This window comes from Nicotiana tomentosiformis, chromosome 6 (assembly GCF_000390325.3).
Source record: "Nicotiana tomentosiformis chromosome 6, ASM39032v3, whole genome shotgun sequence".
In the NCBI taxonomy this organism is placed as follows: domain Eukaryota; kingdom Viridiplantae; phylum Streptophyta; class Magnoliopsida; order Solanales; family Solanaceae; genus Nicotiana; species Nicotiana tomentosiformis.
In genome coordinates this window covers 138,277,881-138,296,901 of record NC_090817.1, presented here as the reverse complement: position 1 = coordinate 138,296,901, position 19,021 = coordinate 138,277,881, and the positions used below count along the sequence as shown (strand labels likewise).

The 19,021-nt window shown below is 39.4% G+C and overlaps 1 long non-coding RNA gene across 1 annotated transcript; it reads right to left on the bottom strand.

Annotated features, from left to right (window-relative positions):
• Positions 1–3,508: 3,508 nt before the first annotated feature.
• LOC138893421 (uncharacterized) lies at positions 3,509–12,646 on the bottom strand. Its single transcript, XR_011408895.1, has 2 exons — positions 12,493–12,646; positions 3,509–3,757 (listed from the first exon to the last, which is right to left on the bottom strand). It is a non-coding gene; the product is annotated as an uncharacterized lncRNA (long non-coding RNA).
• Between the last annotated feature and the right edge of the window lie 6,375 nt (positions 12,647–19,021).

The window sequence follows — 19,021 nt, the reverse complement described above, 5'->3', positions numbered from 1 at the left end:
ACTCAATCATCAAGACTAACAGGGGCCTCATTATTGAACCAAAAATTCACTGACTCCAATCTCAGCATCAAACAATCCAAGAATTCCTAATTCAAGTAATCATAGGCCTTTCCCAAGTTCCGACACAATGCAGTGCCAATCTTGATCACCGTCACAAAGAGTTTCAAGACTTCATTCTGGAAAGTAGTCTACTTAGCGGGAGCAAAGAAACAGAAGTGGATTTAACTCAATAGAAGCAATAAGCTATTCGTGCGTGCACCCACAAACTGTTTTCTTTCCTCTCCTTTTTCTAATAAGACACCCACAAAGTTTTGGAAGGATATTGCTTTTCGTGACAAGTTTTTAAAAATAAAAATAGAACTGTTGTCGAAATTTGTTGATTAACAATGTTAGATAATGTCAACTATTAATGTGTTAGAATGTTAAAGTTAGCATAGTGTTACTGTTAAGCTAACTTAAAAAGAAAGTGTTGCTGTTAAGCTAGTACTCGTAAGTAATATGAGATGTGGTTTGTATCCTTTACCTATAAATAGGTGTCTTGCACACTTCACTATCATCACATTTTCTATTTATTCTTTCGATTCTCCCAGTTTTATAATATGGTATGAAAGCTTCGTCAATGCCCTGTCCAGTCAAAGCTGCTCTGCACTTTTATGATATTATTATTCTCACCTTTTCTGGGTGACTGTTCTAGCTGAGCCACTCTTATTTCTACTAACCATTCCAACACCTTGCGCATCTTCTTGGTAATCAATTGGCGATATTGCCTCTTAAATCGCCGCTTTCGGCCACTATCCTATTCACTATTTATGGCAACTTCTTTAACAAAACTTTGATGGCTTAAAATTTCCTCAGAAAGATTTCCGCAACCAAAACTTTTATCAATAAGATTCCGACGATCGGAATTCAGAACTTTGCAAGCGATTATTACTTGTCTATGCTTCATTCTATGCTTCAAAATAAGCAAACCTAAACTGATTCTAACCTTAAGTTTGAGAGGGCGCGTAAGCGGTCACGTGCTAGTGTTAAGTAATATGTTAAGTTAGTCCCTTATAGGTTAAACATAATTTGTTGTAAGAATTTCAAACCAATAAATAAATCTTTTATATTCCATTAGCACCGAGTTTTATGTTCATTTTCATGTCTTTCCTTATTGTAGATTCATAAGTCTTTAAACCACGTAAAATAAGAAAAGTTTCAATGCTCTTGATTCCCATTTATATTGACATGAATATTCTACCTTGACATAATTATTCATATTATTCTACACATTTTAATGATTCTCTTAACTTTGAAACACTCTTTCAAAATCAAGATGCTGAAACAATTTGAGTTTGCAAATCAAAACTCAAAAATAAAATCAGGACAATGGTTTGTTGGTATCGTCAAAACAGCCTTACATGGAAATAAAACTAAATTGATAATGTCATGTAGCAAAAACTAACCACATCGTGGTATTACAAACAATCCATGAGACATGATCGAACTTGAGGAAAACATGCTACCAGCTTGACTATTTAGCTAAGAAAAAGAAGCATGCTCCTATATTGACCCGATCACTAGCAACCCATGGTGTCGACTAGGCAATAATTTGAAGATGAAATGACGCCAACTGGGCAAAGACTGGTATCGTATGTGTGTTATCATGATGTTGAATGGCAAAAAGTGCATTGTTGACTTGGAGCTCAACTAGATAGCCCGCTAATTCGACCCATGTGAAGTATTGTCTTGATAGGTTTGACAGCAGAGACCGATGACATCGGCCCTAGAGGAATAATGTTGGGTGAGGCATGTAAACATATGGAAACAAGCTGCAGTATCGCTGGAACGGTCACTAAGAAATTGACAAGAACAGTAAACTACAAAGGAGTAAAGCTTTGGCTAGCATGCATTACGTCATTCATTAGTAGGCAGAAACTACTTTTGTCACTACCAAAGTGCAGAGGTTTTGAAAGCATGTAAAAAAGAGAGAAAAATACAGAGTACTCTTAACAAAATTGGTTGATTAAAAACATCGAAGACCAATTCTTGTAGAAGAATTTCGACCTATATGAAATAAGAAAGTTCTGTAATTTTCAGGGTTCCTAATTATTGTAACATAATCATTAAGAACGTTACGCAATATTCTCAATGATACATCTGACATTCTATTTTTGATCAAGTAAATAAATTTTCATTAATGCAAAGGCCAAAAACAAAAGTGCCGTATACAAGGGGTATACAAAAAACAAAAGAAACCCTACAGAAATATATGGTTCTCTAGAAAAGTCGTCCTATCTTCTATACAACATGGTATTTCATGGGTACACCAAAAATAAATAAGAGAACAAATACTACATCTTAATTGGGCAAAACTCATCTCTACTCGTTCAAAAGCTCTTCTATTTCTTTCTTTCCAAATAACCCATATAATAGCAAGTGGAGTAACATTCCAAACCGTGCACTTTCTCCCTTCTCCCACTCCTCCAGCTAAACATCACTTCTTTCACAGTTCTCGGATTCACCCATGGAATCCCAAACCAACTACCTATGTCCTCCAGAGTCTTGTGGCTAAGTTGCATAGGAGAAGAAGATGATCTACATCTTAGTCCGCCTACTTGCACATGAAGCACCAAACATGTTCTGAAACTCGTCTTTGAATAAATAATCTCCCACAACTTGTGTTTCTCCAGCTTTTCGGTGACACTCGCTGGAGCTTGAAACAAAAACATGAAATATGTAGGAATGCTCCATAAAGTGCTCTTCATAAGAGCTTCCTTCCCACCTTTAGACAAGTATCCTTTCTACCATCCTGCAAGCCTCTTCTCCACCCCACTATGATTCTCATTCGAAGCACCTAAGGGTGGCCCAAGATAAGTGGTCGGGAGGGCCCATACCCTGCAATTCAACACCTGAGCGAGCATATCAATATTGTTCACCTACCAACGGGAATAATCTCGCACTCCTGAGATTTATTTTAAGTCCTGACACCACCTGAACCCAAGTAAGCACTTATCCCAAATAATCCAATTGGCTCTCGTTCGCATCACAGAAAACCAGTGTATTGTCCGCCAACCACCACTTTAAAGCCATGTACATATCCTTCCAAAACAACTCTATTCATCATCCTACTTAAAGCTTCCATCACCAAACTGAAGAGCATAAATGATAGAGGATCCCCTTGTCTCAACCCCCAAGTACTACCCAAAAAACCACATAGATTACTGGTCAACAAGACTAAAAATCTCACGATAGAAATGTAAAATCTAAATTGCCTCCATTTCTCCCCAAAGCCCATCTTCAACATAATGAAATCAAGAAACTTCTAATTCATATGGTCATAAGCCTTCTCAAGATCTAGCTTGCACAAATGTTACGACCCAATTTTACCTATAGGTCGTGATGATGCCCAACATCACCGCTAGGCAAGCCAACTGGTGAATTAAGCATATATTTTCTCTTTTAATAAATTTCCGAATAACTAAGCTTTCCTAAATTTGCAAGATTTAAGAAATAAGATGTTTAAACAAATAAAACCAAAATAGTAATTCAAACCATAATTCTACTAGGGTGTGTGCCAAGACCTGATGTCACAAGTGTATGAGTATCTAATAGATTATACAAAATCCAAAACACTATCTGAACATTAAATAGACAGAATACAAATACAAAGAGATACACTAGGGCTGCGGAACGACTTAGGAAGCAGCTCACCACTAGGCCTCGGGGTATCTGGGGTACGCGCCGGTAGGACCACATGATGTACCTGTCTCAGATCCTGCACAAAAAGTGCAGTAAGCGTAGCATGAGTATGCAAACAACGTGTACCCAGTAAATATCAAGTCTAATCTCGAAAAAAGTAGTGACGAGAGGTCGACTTTGACACTCACCATGGGTCAATAATATTAAGATAAAGATGTTTAAGTAAACATGGTTTATGTGAATAACAATAATTTCCTTAACAAGCAGAAATAAATAATTCTTTCATAATTTAGTAATTCCCAATAAATCATTTATGTCCACAAGCTGCAATAGAAATGTCAAGCACCATGTGATTTTTATTATTAAGCACGATTTACGCCAAGGTCGTACGGCCCGATCCAGAGTGACGTGTACACTGCCAAGGGACGTGCGATACGATCCATAGATGCATCTATCTACTACCGAGGCGTTCGGCCCGCTCCACGAGAAGAGAAGAATATTTTATAAGCATTTGACTTAAACATTCTTGAGGTTTTATACAAAAATAATACGAATTTCATTAGTGATCTTTCACAATTTCTCCAACAAATACTAATATATTTTAGGCATTTTAAATGAAAAAGTATGGTGCAAAAATTCCAATTAGTTCATGAATTGGGTCCTAAAACTACCCGGACAATAACATAATAGTAGTTTCATACGGACTCTCGTCACATCGTACGTATGTAGCCCCCACAATTAGAAACAAATATTTATTTACAACACCTATGATGTAAATTCCCTCTTACAATGTTAGACAAGAGAATTACCTCGTCTCAAAGCTCACTTCCCGATCACATTTTCGCGTTAAAGCCTCAATTTGGTGCCGAAAAAAAACTGAAACTAGACAAATGTTATATAATTTAATCAATACATGCTCAATAATTCAAAATTAGATTATTAGATTAATTACCCAACCCAAATTAATAAAATTCCTAAAATTCACTCCAGGCCCACGTGCCCGGATTTCAGAAATTTTCGGAGGAAATCGTTACCCATAATCTCGAGAACTCAAATATACAATTTTTATCTCATTCCACAACCATTTTCGTGGTTAAAATCTCATTTTGTCAAAATCTGGATATTTCATCTAACCCCTTGATTTCCACAATTTACATGTTATAATCTACCCATAATTTATGTATTTAACTCAAAATGGGTAGAATTAACTTATCTTCAAGTTGTTAGTTGAAGACCCCGTCCAAATACACCAACAAGTATGAAAACATAATACAGACCTGCTCGAACTCTCGAAACTCGTAAATCAACAACGAAACCAAGAATCACACCCCAAAACTGAATTGAATCAAAATATTAACTTCAAGTTTTCAATTTCTCCGAACGCGCCGAATCATACTTAGACTACTCGGAATGACACCAAATTTTGCGTGCAAGTCTTAAATCACCATACAGAACTATTCCCAGGCTCCGAATTCCAAACGGACCTCAATTACTTCAAAACCTACTCCAAGCCAATTTTTAAGAACTTTAAAACCTTCAAAGAGCCAACTTCCACTATTAGACGCCGAAACGCTCACGGGTCATCCAAAACCCGATACGAACATACGCCCAAGTCCAAAATCATCATACGAACCTATTGGAACCGTCAAATCCCGATTCTGAGGTCGTTTACTCAAAATGTTGACCGAAGTCAAACTTGGCCTTTTAAAGCCAAACTAAGGAACCAAGTCTTCCGATTTCAACCCGAACCTTTCCAAATCTCGAACTAACCATCCCCGCAAGTTATAAAACAGTAAAAGCACATATGGAAAGTCTTATTTAGGGGAACAGGATTCTAGAAGGCAAAATGACCGGTTGGGTCGTTACATTCTCCATCTCTTAAACAAGCGTTCGTCCTTGAACGGGTTTAGAATCATACCTGGAGTGCTGAATAAGTGTGGATATCTGCTCTGCATGTCCTTCTCGACCTCCCAAATCGCTTCCTCGACTGGTTGGCCCCTCCACTAAACTTTTACCGCAGAAATCTTCTTGGACTTCAACTGGTTCCGCTTCATAACCCAAGCTCTTATCTAGCTGAACTGTGTTGAAATCTAACACATGTGACATGTCGGCATGATACCTCCGGAGCATAGATACATGAAAAACCGGATGAAGTCTTGATAGACTGGGAAGCAAAGCAAGCTCGTAAGAAACCTCCCCATCTCGTCTCAACACCTCAAATGGGCCTATAAACCTTGGGCTCAACTTGCCCTTCTTCCCGAATCTCATGATTCCCTTCATCGGCGAAACCTTCGAGAAAACTTTCTCACCCACCATAAATGATAAATCACGCGCCTTCTGATCCGCGTAACTCATATGTCTGGACTGTTCTGTACGAAGTCGCTCCTGAATCAACTTTACCTTTTCCAAGGCATCTTTCACCACATCAGTACCATATAACTTAAAGCCTCGCCGGGCTCAAACCATCCGATGGGCGAACGATATCGCCGACCATATAAACCCTCAAATGGAGCCATCTCGATGCTGGATTGGTAACTGTTGTTATAAGAAAACTCGACCAAAGGCAAGAAACGATCCCACTGACCTCCGAAGTCAATCACGCATGCCCTGGGCATATCCTCCAAAATCTAAACTGTCCGCTCCGACTGCCCGTCGGTCTGCGGATGAAAGGCTGTGCTGGGCTCTACACGGGTCCCCAATTCACTCTGTACTGCTCTCAAGAAATGTGAAGTAAACTGAGAGCCCCTATCTGATATGATGGAAATTGGTACACCATGCAACCGAACTATCTCCTGAATATAAATCTTGGCAAACCTCTGAGAAGTATACGTAGTCACAACCGGAATGAAGTGTGCCGACTTGGTCAACCTGTCGACAATGACCCGAACTGCATCAAACTTCCGCAAGGTCAGTGGCAACCCAACTACAAAGTCCATAGTAATGTGTTCCCATTTCCACTCCGGTATAGTCATCTGCTGAAGTAGGCCACCTGACCTCTGGTGCTCATACTTAACTTGCTGGCAATTTAGGCACCTAGCTACATATTCAAATATGTCCTTCTTCATCCGCCACCACCAATAATGCTGCCTCAGGTCACGGTACATCTTTGTAGCACCTGGATGAATAGAATATTGAGAACTATGTGCCTTCTCTAGGATCTTTTCCCTCAACCCATCTACATTAGGAACACATAGACGACTCTGGAGTCGCAGAACACTATCTTCACCAAAAGTAACCTCCTTGGCACCACCTCGTAGTACCGTTTCCCGAAGAACCATCAAGTGTGGGTCATCAAACTGGCGGGCCTTGATCCGCTCAAATAGTGAAGACTGGGCAACAATACATGCAAGAACTCGGCTGGGCTCTGAAATATCCAGCCTCATAAGTCTGTTAGCCAATGACTGAATGTCCAAAGATAATGGCCTCTCCTCTGCTGAAATAAAGGCCAAACTACTCATACTCTCCGCCTTTCTACTCAAGACATCGACAACTACATTCGCTTTGTTCGGATGGTAAAGGATAGTAATGTCATAATCTTTCAGTAACTCAAGCCATCTGCGGTGCCTCAAATTTAGATCCCTCTACTTGAACAAATGCTGCAAGCTGCGATGATAAGTGTAAACCTCATAATAAACCCTATAAATATAATGCCTCCAGATTTTTAGAGCGTGAAAAATCGCGGCTAACTCCAAATCATGCACAAGATAATTCTTCTCATGAGGTTTCAGCTGACGTGAAGCATATGCAATAACTCGCCCCTCCTGCATCAATACACAACCCAGGCCAACGTATGAAGCGTCGCAATACACTGTATACATTCCCGAACCGGAAGGCAACACTAACACTGGTGCTGAAGTTAATGTTGTCTTGAGCTTCTGAAAGCTCACCTTACAATCATCGGACCATCGAAACGGAGCACTCTTCTGGGTCAATCTAGTCAAAGGTGCTGCAATAGATGAAAATCCTTACACAAACCGACGATAATAACCTGCTAGCCCCACAAAACTCCTGATCTCGGTCGCCGAAGTGAGACGATGCCAATTTTGAATTGCCTCAATCTTTTTGCGATCAACTTTAATACCTTCGCCCGATACAATATGCCCCAAAAATGCTACAGAGTTTAATCAAAACTCACACTTGGAGAACTTAGCATATAACTTTTGTTCTCGCAAGGTCTGAAGCACCACTCTCATATGCTGCTCGTGCTCCTCCTTACTGCGCGAGTAGATCAAAATGTCATCAATGAAGACAATAACGAACGAATCAATATATGGCATAAACACTCTGCTCATCAAATCCATAAACGCCGCCGGGGCGTTAGTCAAACCGAAGGACATCACCAAAAACTCATAATGACCATATCTAGTCCGGAAAGCAGTCTTCGAAATATCCGAATTCCGAATCTTCAACTGATGTTACCCCGATCTCAAGTCGATCTTAGAGAACGCCTTAGCACCCTACAATTGGTCAAATAGATCATCAATACGCGGCAACGGGTATTTGTTCTTAATGGTAACTTTGTTCAATTGGCGATAATCAATACACATCCGCATAGTTCCATCCTTCTTCTTCACAAATAATACCAGTGCACCCCAAGGCGACACACTCGGTATGACGAACCCTTTGGCTAGTAACTACTCAAGCTGCTCTTTTAACTCCTTAAACTCTTTCGGAGCCATGCGATACGGTGAGATAGATATAGGCTGGGTATCTGGAGCCAAGTCAATACAGAAATCAATATCACGATCTGGTGGCATGCCTGGAAGGTCAGAAGGAAACACATCGGAGAACTCTAGGACTACGGGCACAGAATTAATCGTCGGAGTCTCTGCAGTAGTGTCCCGTACATAGGCCAGATAAGCCAAACAACCCTTCTCGACCATGTGTCGAGCCTTCAGAAGGGAAATAGCCTAATTAGATGCGCTGACAGACGACCCCTTCCACTCCAACCTAGGCAACTCTGGAATCGCCAAGGTGACAGTCTTGGCATGGCAATCTAGGATAGCATGGTACGGAGATAACCAGTCCATGCCCAGGATAATCTCAAAGTCGATTATCTCAAGCAGTAGAAGATCTGCTCTAGTTTCATAACCACATAATGTAATAATACAGGACCGGTAGATCTGATTCACAATAACAGAATTGCCCACAAGAGTGGACACATAAACATGAGTATCCAAGGACTCATGAAAAACACCCAAGAAATGAGCAAATAGAGATGACACATAGGAATACGTAGACCCTGGATAAAATAATACTGAGGCATTTATGACGCAGAAAGAAATAATACCTATGATCATGGCATCTGAGACCTCTGCATCTGGTCTGAACAGAAAAGCATAGAACCTAGCTGGAGCGCCACCTGACTGACCTCCACCTGGCTGACCTCCACCTCTAGGACGGCCCCTACCCACCTGCCCTCCGCCTCTGGGCGGCCGGACGACTGGTGGAGAAACTGGTGTAGCAATCATAGGTTGTTGACCCTGCTACACTGGCCTACCCCGAAGCCTGGGGTAGAATCTCCGCATATGATTGAAATTCCCGCACTCGAAACAACTCCTCGGTACGATGGATTACTGACCTAAAGTCTGACCTTGATGACCTTAATACCCACTGGAAGAACCCTGAATAGCTGGTGGGCGGTAAGAACTGTCCGGCATAGCACTGAAATAAAGTCGCACTGGAGCACCCCGAGTAGACGGTGATGCTGGGTATGGGGGCCTGCTGGACTGACCTCTCACGAACTGACCTCTACCCCAGATTGGGCACCTTTGAACTCTCCAGAATATCTAAATCGCTTATCTCTCATAACCTGCTCTCGGCTACGCTGACGCACACCCTCAATCCTCCGGGCTATCTCCACAACCAGCTCATAAGAAGTCCCCATCTCAACCTCTCGGGCCATAGTGGCCTGAATACTAGTGTGCAAACCCGCAACAAACCTCCGTACTCCCTCCGCATCAGTAGGGAGTATCATAAGTGCATGGAGAGACAACTCAGAGAACCTTGTCTCATAGTCGGTCACTGACATCTGACCCTGCTGGAGCTCCTCGAACTGAAACCAAACCCTTTCCTGTGGGAGGGTGGAATATACCTATCCAGGAAGATACAGGTGAACCTGTCCCAAGTCATAGGAGGAGAATCTGCTGGTCTTCAAAGAAGATAGGACTGCAACCATCTACGGGCTCTGCCCTCCAGCTGAAAGATAGCAAAGTCTACCCCATAGGACTCCAATATCCTCATGTTGTGCAGTCTATCCCTGCACCGATCAACGAAGTCCTGGGGATCCTCATGTCGCTCACCCCCAAAGATAAGAGGATGTAGCCTGGTCCATCTGTCCAATAGCTTCTGCGGCTCGCCGGCCGCAGCTGGTCTGGGCTCAGGTGTAGCTGTTGTCACTGGTTGGGCTCCTCCCATGGGTAGTGCACCCTAGGTCTGATATACCGCAGTTTGCATGCCCATGAGCCTGCGCAGTAGGGGTCTGTGCTCCCCCTCCTGTCTGTGATGTGGCTGGGTCCGCCGGAAATAAACCGACCTGAATCATAGTATCAATGAACTGCAGCATACGGCCCATGACCTCCTGGAATCCCGGTGCGGACGTGAAATCCACCGGAGTTGACTCTGCAACAGGCACCTCACCCTGCTACTCAATAATAGGATCCTCTACTGGACCCACTGGTGACATAGCTGTAGTACCCCTGGGACGTCCTCGTCTCCTACCACGGGCTGGAGCCCTCTCTCGGCCTCTAACAACAGGGGAAGCAGCTCTTCCCTGGTCTGGAGCCTCTGTAGAGCGCATTCTCACCATCTGTGAGAGAATAAGAGAAAGATACTTAGTACTACACCAACCGCACGATATGAGATGAAGAAATGTAGTTTCCTAACACCATATAGCCTCTCGAAAATGAGTACAGACGTCTCCGTACCGATCCGCAAGACTCTATTAGGCCTGCTCATAACTTGTGAGACCTACGTGAACCTAGTGCTCTGATACTATATTGTCACGACCCAATTTCACCTATAGGTCGTGATGGCGCCAACATCACCGCTAGGCAAGCCAACTGGTGAATTAAGCATATATTTTCTCTTTTAATAAATTTTCGAATAATTAAGCTTTCCTAAATTTGCAAGATTTAAGAAATAAGAGGTTTAAACAAATAAAACCAAAATAGTAATTCAAACCATAATTCTACTAAGGTGTGTACCAAGACCTGGTGTCACAAGTGTATGAGCATCTAGTAGATTATACAAAATCCAAAATAATGTCTGCACATTAAATAGACAGAATACAACTACAAAGAGAGACACTAGGGCTGCGGAACGACTCAGGAAGCAGCTCACCACTAGGCCTCGGGGTATCTGGGGTACGCGCCGGTAGAACCACCTGATGTACCTGTCTCAGATCCGGCACAAAAAGTGCAGCAAGCGTAGCATAAGTACGTAAACAACGTGTACCTAGTAAGTATCAAGTCTAATCTCGAAGAAGTAGTGACGAGAGGTCGACTTTGACACTCACTATGAGTCAATAATATTAAGATAAAGATTATGTGAATAACAATAATTTTCAGGAATAAATAATAAATCATTTATTTCATAATTCCCAATAAATCATTTATTTCCACAAGCTGCAATAGAAATGTCAAGCACCGTGTGATTTTTATTATTAAGCATGATTTACGCCGAGATCGTACAGCCCGATCCAGAGTGACGTGTGCACTGCCGAGGGACGTGCGACACGATTCATAAATGCATCTATCTACTGCCGAGGCATTCGGCCCGCTCCACGAGAAGAGAAGGATATTTTATAAGCATTTGACTTAAACATTCTTAAGGTTTTATACAAAAATAATACGAATTTCATTAGCGATCTTTCACAATTTCTCCAACAAATACTAATATATTTTAGGCATTTTAAATTAAAAAGTATGGTGCAAAAATTCCAATTAGTTTCTAAATTGAGTCCTAAAACCATTCGGACAATAACATAATAGTAGCTTCACACGGACTTTCGTTATCTCGTTAGTACGTAGCCCCACAATAAGATATTTTAGCCTCCTGTTAGGGTGTATGGATTCTCTAAAGCTAAGGATTCTTTAAATTTCACATGATACAATGTCATACAAGTCTCCCACCAACAGATTCTCAACGTGGGTACGATTGAAATGGAAAATGAACACGAAACAGAACACCTAGGAGGAGTGTAACCAGATGTGAACACTCAACAAAACAACTACAAGATCAATGAAAGTTCTAAAACTGATAAAAAAAATCAAAAAAGAAAAGAAAAAAAGAAAAACTCAATTGGGTGTGATCAGAAATGGAAAATTACCAAACACAAGTTTCTGTATTGACAAAAAATCAGATATCAACTCCAAGAAATGTACTGACCTGAAACTGAAATTGGTCTAAAAGAATAAGACTGAAGTTTAAATAAGAAAATCTAATAGTGGCATGTAGAAAGTGATAATTAGAAGGAATGGATGATTAAATTACACTGATGCTATAACAAAATTATTACATATGCATATAACTTAACAGTATGCAACATCGGTTTTAGCAAAATACAATTCAGAAATCTCAGTCTATATCGACTCGAAAAATTATAGGTTTTGCCTAGCTGAAACCTTGAGTTTTTCTTTATGTCTTGAAATCCTTTTTGCAATTCATTAAATAAAAGGCTCAACTGATTCAAGGGCATGAATTAAACCATCCCCCTCAACAGAAAATTGTTTTTGGACATTGAAAATTGGTAAGTGGAAATGGGAATTTGTTGAATTGAAGATAGCATCTAGGCTTGGTAACGAAATTTACCTGAAAGGAACGACGAAAGGGTTTTCTGGATTCTCTTCTCAAAGAGGAATATTATAGTAAGTAACTCTTTTTTCTGTCAACTTTAGAATTTAAATGAGGAAATTGAGTCGTGTGGAAGAGGAAGAAAATGGAATTGTATTGGAAAGAAAAAGAGCGGTGGGTGGAAAGGCCAGAAATAACGAGAAGGGAATTAGTTAGAAGAATATTCTGTTAAGCCCCATTAGGAAATAAAAAAAGAATAATTATCTGAATTCGCAGCCTATATTAGTAATAAACTTAGAATAAGAGTGTGTTTCGCTAAGCTTATCAGAGGTTTGGTAAATATCCAAAGTGTTTATAAGTCAAGTGCTTGTAAATTAAAATTCAACTTATGACTTTTTAGCTTATAAATACTTTTAGTTTGACAATAGTTTTTACTAGTTTATCTTTAATACTCCATCCGTTTCAAATTAGATGAGATACTTTTTTTTTAGTCTGTTCCAAAATAAATGACATATTTCTAAATTTGAAAATAACTCAACTTTAAACTCTTCATTTTACCTATTTTACCCTTAATGAGAAGCTTTTATAACTACACAAATGTCATAGTCCCACAAAACTTTTACCCCTTAAACTTTTAATACTACAAGTTTCAAAAGTCTTCTTTTTTCTTAAACTCCGTACCGAGTCAAACTACATCATCTAAATTGAAACGGAGGGAGTAATATTTTCTAATTCACAAAATATTTTTCCCAATTTTTTTTTCTAATTTTCTTTTCATTCCATATTCGTTGTTCATCTTTTTCTTTACAAAAAAAACTTTTTAATTTATAATTTTTTGAAAATTTTTTAAGGATATTTAGTTATTTTAATAAAAAGAATTATTTATCAGTTTTTTTCTACCAAACACATTAAGTGATTATTATCAATTTCAGCACGTCTATCTAAACACGTAAATGCTTATTTAAAAAATCAATTTTAACACTTAAAAATATTTTTTAGCACTTCAACCTTATCAGCTACTTATAATCAGTTAATCCAAACAGACTCTAAATCCATTCTTATTTTATTACCCTTGATAGCCAGGTGGCTAATTTTACCTAGCTCTTCAAATTTGCAGAAGAAAATCTAAAGACCTAACAATTCATCTCTCCCTCTCTCTAAAAAATTAGCCGCCAAAAATGACCAAATCTCTTCATCTTTTATTCAAACTAAAAAGCATAGACTCTCTCACACAAACTTCTATCTTCCCTAAAATCTTCGGCATCTCTCATCTCCGCACCGGTACCCTCAACGACATTGCTTTTCAACTTTCAGATATAATACCGGAGGAGATAATTTATAAAGGATTTTTAGTTCAAGGGGGTGGAATGGTGTGCATGTGGTAGGAAGGAGTTTCTTGTTGATTTTAATGGAAGAAGGGGAGGAGATGGAGGTATTCACTGGTTGATGTTTCATGTACAATTGTTGTATAACCCAATGTATAATTTTAGTGATTTTGCAGAGAAATTAAAAAAACACCATTATTAATGACTTTTACAACTTGTTTGGATAGTTGTTACATATCGTTTCATAATATATACTATCGCATTGTATTGTATTGTATTGTACTGTGTCGTTTGATGAATACAATATTTGGATAGATTGTGTTGTTTGCCATCGTTTCATTATATCACAGACCAACAAAATGAAGAATAAAATTGTAATATTATAAAAAAAAAATTATGATACGGGATAAATTTATTATATAAAAAGGTAGGATAAATGATAAAATAAAATAATATAATAATAAAGTGTGAGATTGAGAGAAAAAGACAAGGTAAGGATGCGACCACATCAAATCGTTCGTTACATAAAGTCACATATTTTGTTGTTACATAATGACGAATTTAACGATATGATATAATAAAATTTAAATAACAATTAAAACAAATATCGTATTTAAAATAACAATATGATACAATAACAACCATCCAAACAAGCTCTTAGAATTGTAAAGAAGAGAAAGGAAGGAGAGTAAAGCAGAGAAAGGGAGAAGACAGACACAGAAAAAGGCAAGATCAGTGACCTTGTGGGGAAGCCCATTGACGCAGAGAATTTGGGATTTGGAGAATGGTTTCCAAAGGGAGGAACAAGGTCTGAATTGTAGGGCCACATTATGGCTGTCCAATGGGACGGGACGTCTTGTCCGGTCCCGTCCCGTATCTCGTCCCGGCCCGACCCACTTAATTCTAAACGGGATGGGCCCATGATTAACGGTACATGGGATGGGACGGGCCTACCGTTTCGTCCCGTCCCGCCTGTCCCGCTTGTTTTTTTTAATTTTTTTTTGAAATATAGCAGTTGGACAACGGCCACAATTGCAAATATAGCCATTCCCAATGGTCAAAAACGGCCATTAACAATGCACTCGTTCCATCTCCTAATTTTAATATATTATTTTTTCTTATCATTATAGTGCTTAATTTTTATATTTACTTTACGTGTTCTATTTTCGTATTTCATTTGTGTGTTTAATTTTTGTGTTAACTTTTTAAATTTAATTTCGTATTTAAATTATGGCACCTAAAAATGTATTTGGCGTATTTAAAAAAGTAGTAAAAAAATCTTGGAGTTTACAAATATTTCAAATCGGAGAGTGCTTTTAGCGCGGCAATATTTCAAATCGGAGATCATATACATTCATTAGCAGAGGACAACCTAGAGATTTTCGTATTATTCAGAGATTGGATTAATTCAGAAAGAAGAAATCTTGGTTTTGAAAAATTAACCACTAGGGAAGAAGAAGAAGAAGAAAAAGAAGAAGAATACAATGAGATACTTAGCACTGGGAGCGATGACGACATGGAACTCATGAAACATCAATCAACATTGCCAATTCCAGAACAATGCTCGAGAGAAATTATAGATAAGTTACAACTAAACTATATAGGAGCTCACATATATTAGTATGATAATTTGTAATTGGCTACTAAGAGGCCTAGTTCAAACAGAACCCTTTATAATATAAAGGTGGCTGCGTAGATTAGGTGCTCTTCAAAAGAATTATACTTGTATGTGAGATTTGAAAGTTCTATTAATAAAATAAAAGGCTCTAAACGTTGATTTTTTTTTTTTTTTATGAATTGTCTTACACTCATACTTAGTTACTTAATGGCTTGAAATTATATTAAATAAATTATAACTCTATTATAATTACTAGAATATTTCATTACAAGTCATTTATTTTAATATTTTATAATTCTTTACTTAGTTTCCTAATTTCCGTTTTAACTTTAAGATTTATTAAATAAGTCAAAAAACTAGCCGTTACAAACTTTAAAAACTTAGTCATTGTCAAAAAACTAGCCGTTGCCAAACTTAATGCTTAAATAATTTTTTTTTAAAAAAAAACGGCCCACTTAAGGCCCACAAACTGTTTCGTCCCGTCCCGTCCCGACGGGATGGGATGGGCCTATCGTTTCGTCCCGTTTATCCCGTCCCGCCACCGTCCCGGTAAAATGTCGTCCCGTCCCGTCCCATTAATTTTGTCCCGTCCCGCTCCCGTCCTGTCCCGTTGGACAACCATAGGCCACTTCGAGTAAATTGATAAATATAGCCAACGATAGTAAAGATGTTGAACCGGGCGGCAATAAAAAATGAAAAAAATAAATACCGCTAATCTCATTCTAAATTATTAAATAACACTATTGAAGGTTAATGTGCTGATGGATGATAATACGAAGACAAACAAATATATAATTGGATGAAAATATAGGGACCAAATATGAAACAAAAATGCCTTTGATTTCAAGAATATGTATTATTCTGTGTCAAATAGTATTTTGTGTTTACTAATATCAAATTACAATTGTATTAATTGTTAATTAAGTGAAAACATTGCCTTTAATCATATATTAAAATAAATTATGAATAAGAAAATATTGTTATATAATTTATTTCTAGTTCTTTATCCAATACTATAAGTCTAGCTAGAAAACAAATATGAGCCAAGATTTACTCGGACTTCTTATGTGCAAACTCGTGTATAACATATAGATAGGTAGTGAGTTGATACTCAAACATCCTAAAATTCCCGGGTACTTTACGCATTAAGTTGACTCATTTCAAAATTCCACCTTAAATATAAGTACTTGTAACGACTCGATCGGTCGTTTTACTTTCTAGAACCCTATTTCCCCTAATAAGACTCCCCTTATGTTCTTTAACTGTTTTATGACTTGCGGGATGGTTAGTTCGGGATTTGGAAGGGTTCGGGTTGAAATCAGAACACTTGGTTCCTTAAGGTTGGCAAAAAGGCTAAGTTTGACTTCGGTCAACGTTTTGAGCAAACGACCTCGGAACCGGAATTTGACGGTTCCAATAGGTTCGTATGATGATTTCGGACTTGGACGTATGTTCGGATCGGGTTTTGGATGACCCAGGAGTATTTCGGCGCCAAATAGTGAAAGTTGGCTCATTAAAGGTTTTAAAGTTCTTTAAATTTGGTTTGAAGTAGTATTTGGTGTTATCGAGGTCCAATCGGGATTCCGAGATGGGTAATAATTTCGTATGGTGATTTAATACTTGCACGCAAAATTTGATGTCATTCCGAATAGTCTAAGTGTAATTCGGCGCGTTCGGAGCGATTTGGAAACTTGAAGTTCATAATTTGATTCAATTTGATTTTGGGGTGTGATTCTTGGTTTTATTGTTGTTTTACGCATTTTGAGAGTTCGAGCAGGTCTGTATTATATTTATGGACTAGTTGGTGCATTTGGACAGGGTCCCGAGTGGCTCGGGTGTGTTTCGGACCGCCCGGAGCTAAGTTAGAAAAACCAAAAATTCCAGTTCTGGTTTCCTTCTTCGCGAACGCGGAAGGACCCACACGTTCGCGATGAAGGATTTGGGCAGTGAGGCAAATTGCACTTCGCGTTCGCGATCAGGAGGTCGCGTTCGCGGAGCTTTGAGATCCCAGGACTACGCGTTCGTGAAGGCCCTCTCGCGTTCTCCTAGAAGGAATGGCTTGGGGAGGGTTAGTGCCCATTACCCTTCGCGTTCGCGAAGGAGCCCCTGCGTTCACGTAGGGTAGGCCAGGTGAGCCTCCGCATTCGCGTAGGGCATTTTCCTCGGTCTGAGGAGCTTTGCCTTCACGAACGCGAGGCCCTTTCCGCGTTCGCGAAGAAGGGGCAGCTGGGCAGTGTTGTTTTAAATCGGGACTTAGGCCATTTTTGGGTTCATTTATTACACCCTTCGGCGATTTTGGAGCTTTAAAGTGGGGAATTTCAACCTAGCTATTGGAGGTAAGTAATTCCTATCCAATATAAGTTTAATACATAGATTATGGGTAGATTTTAACAATATCGGTATTTTATTGTTAGCCTATTATAAGTGTCGAAGTCGACCCCTCGTCACTAGTTCTTTGAGGTTAGACTAGATACTTACTGGGTACATGTTGTTTATGTACTCACGCTACAATTCTGCACTAATCGTGCAGGATCTGAGGCATATGCATCTGGTTATCATCTCGGCGCGCACTCCTAATACTACAAGACTTTGCGGTGAGCTGTCTTCCGTGCCCGTCCTGCAGCACCCGAAGTATTTCTTTTGCTTTTGCTTTTTGTCTACTTTATTTCAGACAATAGTTAGTATTTTTTTATATATTCTACTTGTAACGACCCGGCCGGTCATTTCGAGTATTACAACCCCGTCTCCCTATTTACTGCTCAAATTGTGCTTTGCGGTTGTTATTTTACTTGCCGAGGTAATTGGTTCGGGTCCGGTGAGATTTTGGAATGATTTGGAACATTTAGTTCCAAAGTTTAGAACTTAAGTTAAAAAGGGTAACTGGATGTTGACTTATGTGTAACGACCCCAGAAAATTTTTGCTAAGGAAATTAAGGTTTTGTGGTGCCAAACTAGGCTTACGTGGTGGAGAATTGTAGAACAATGAGCCGGGAAGTGAAGGAATATTTTTGCCGGAAAAAGTCATTTCTGCCGCCCACTATGCGGTCGCAGAATCACTCTGCGGACCGCATAATGGCCGCATAGTGAATTAGAAGTGGGGCAAGTTTGGAGGAAGGTCTGCGGCAAATTATGCGACCGCAGACCAGTTCTGCGGTGCATTATGTGACCCACAGAACAGGTCTGCAAACCGCATAACAGCCGTAGACTGAAACCGTGTTGCCTAGTTTTGGAGGGACTTTTTGCGACCCATTATACGGGCCGCATAACGATTCTTCGGTACGGTTTGCGATTCCAGACCCGGTTTCGGCAAGTTTAAGTTTTGGAAATTTTACTTGATCCCATTTTCATAAAAAGACATTGGGGGTCATTTTGAAGGGTTATATGATATTTTAGAGAGAGGTGAGAGCATCTTAGATAGAGAAAGTGAAGACCTAGTGATTTGTCCATCCATTCTTGTTCAAGGTTTGAAGATTTCACAAGGATCTTGCTAGGGCTTCAAAGAGGTAAGAATTTCTAACCCTATTCTTCAATTTCGAGTTTGGGTAAAGATGAGTAATTGAGAGCATGATTCTTGGGTGTAAGAGTATTATTTATACATACACGT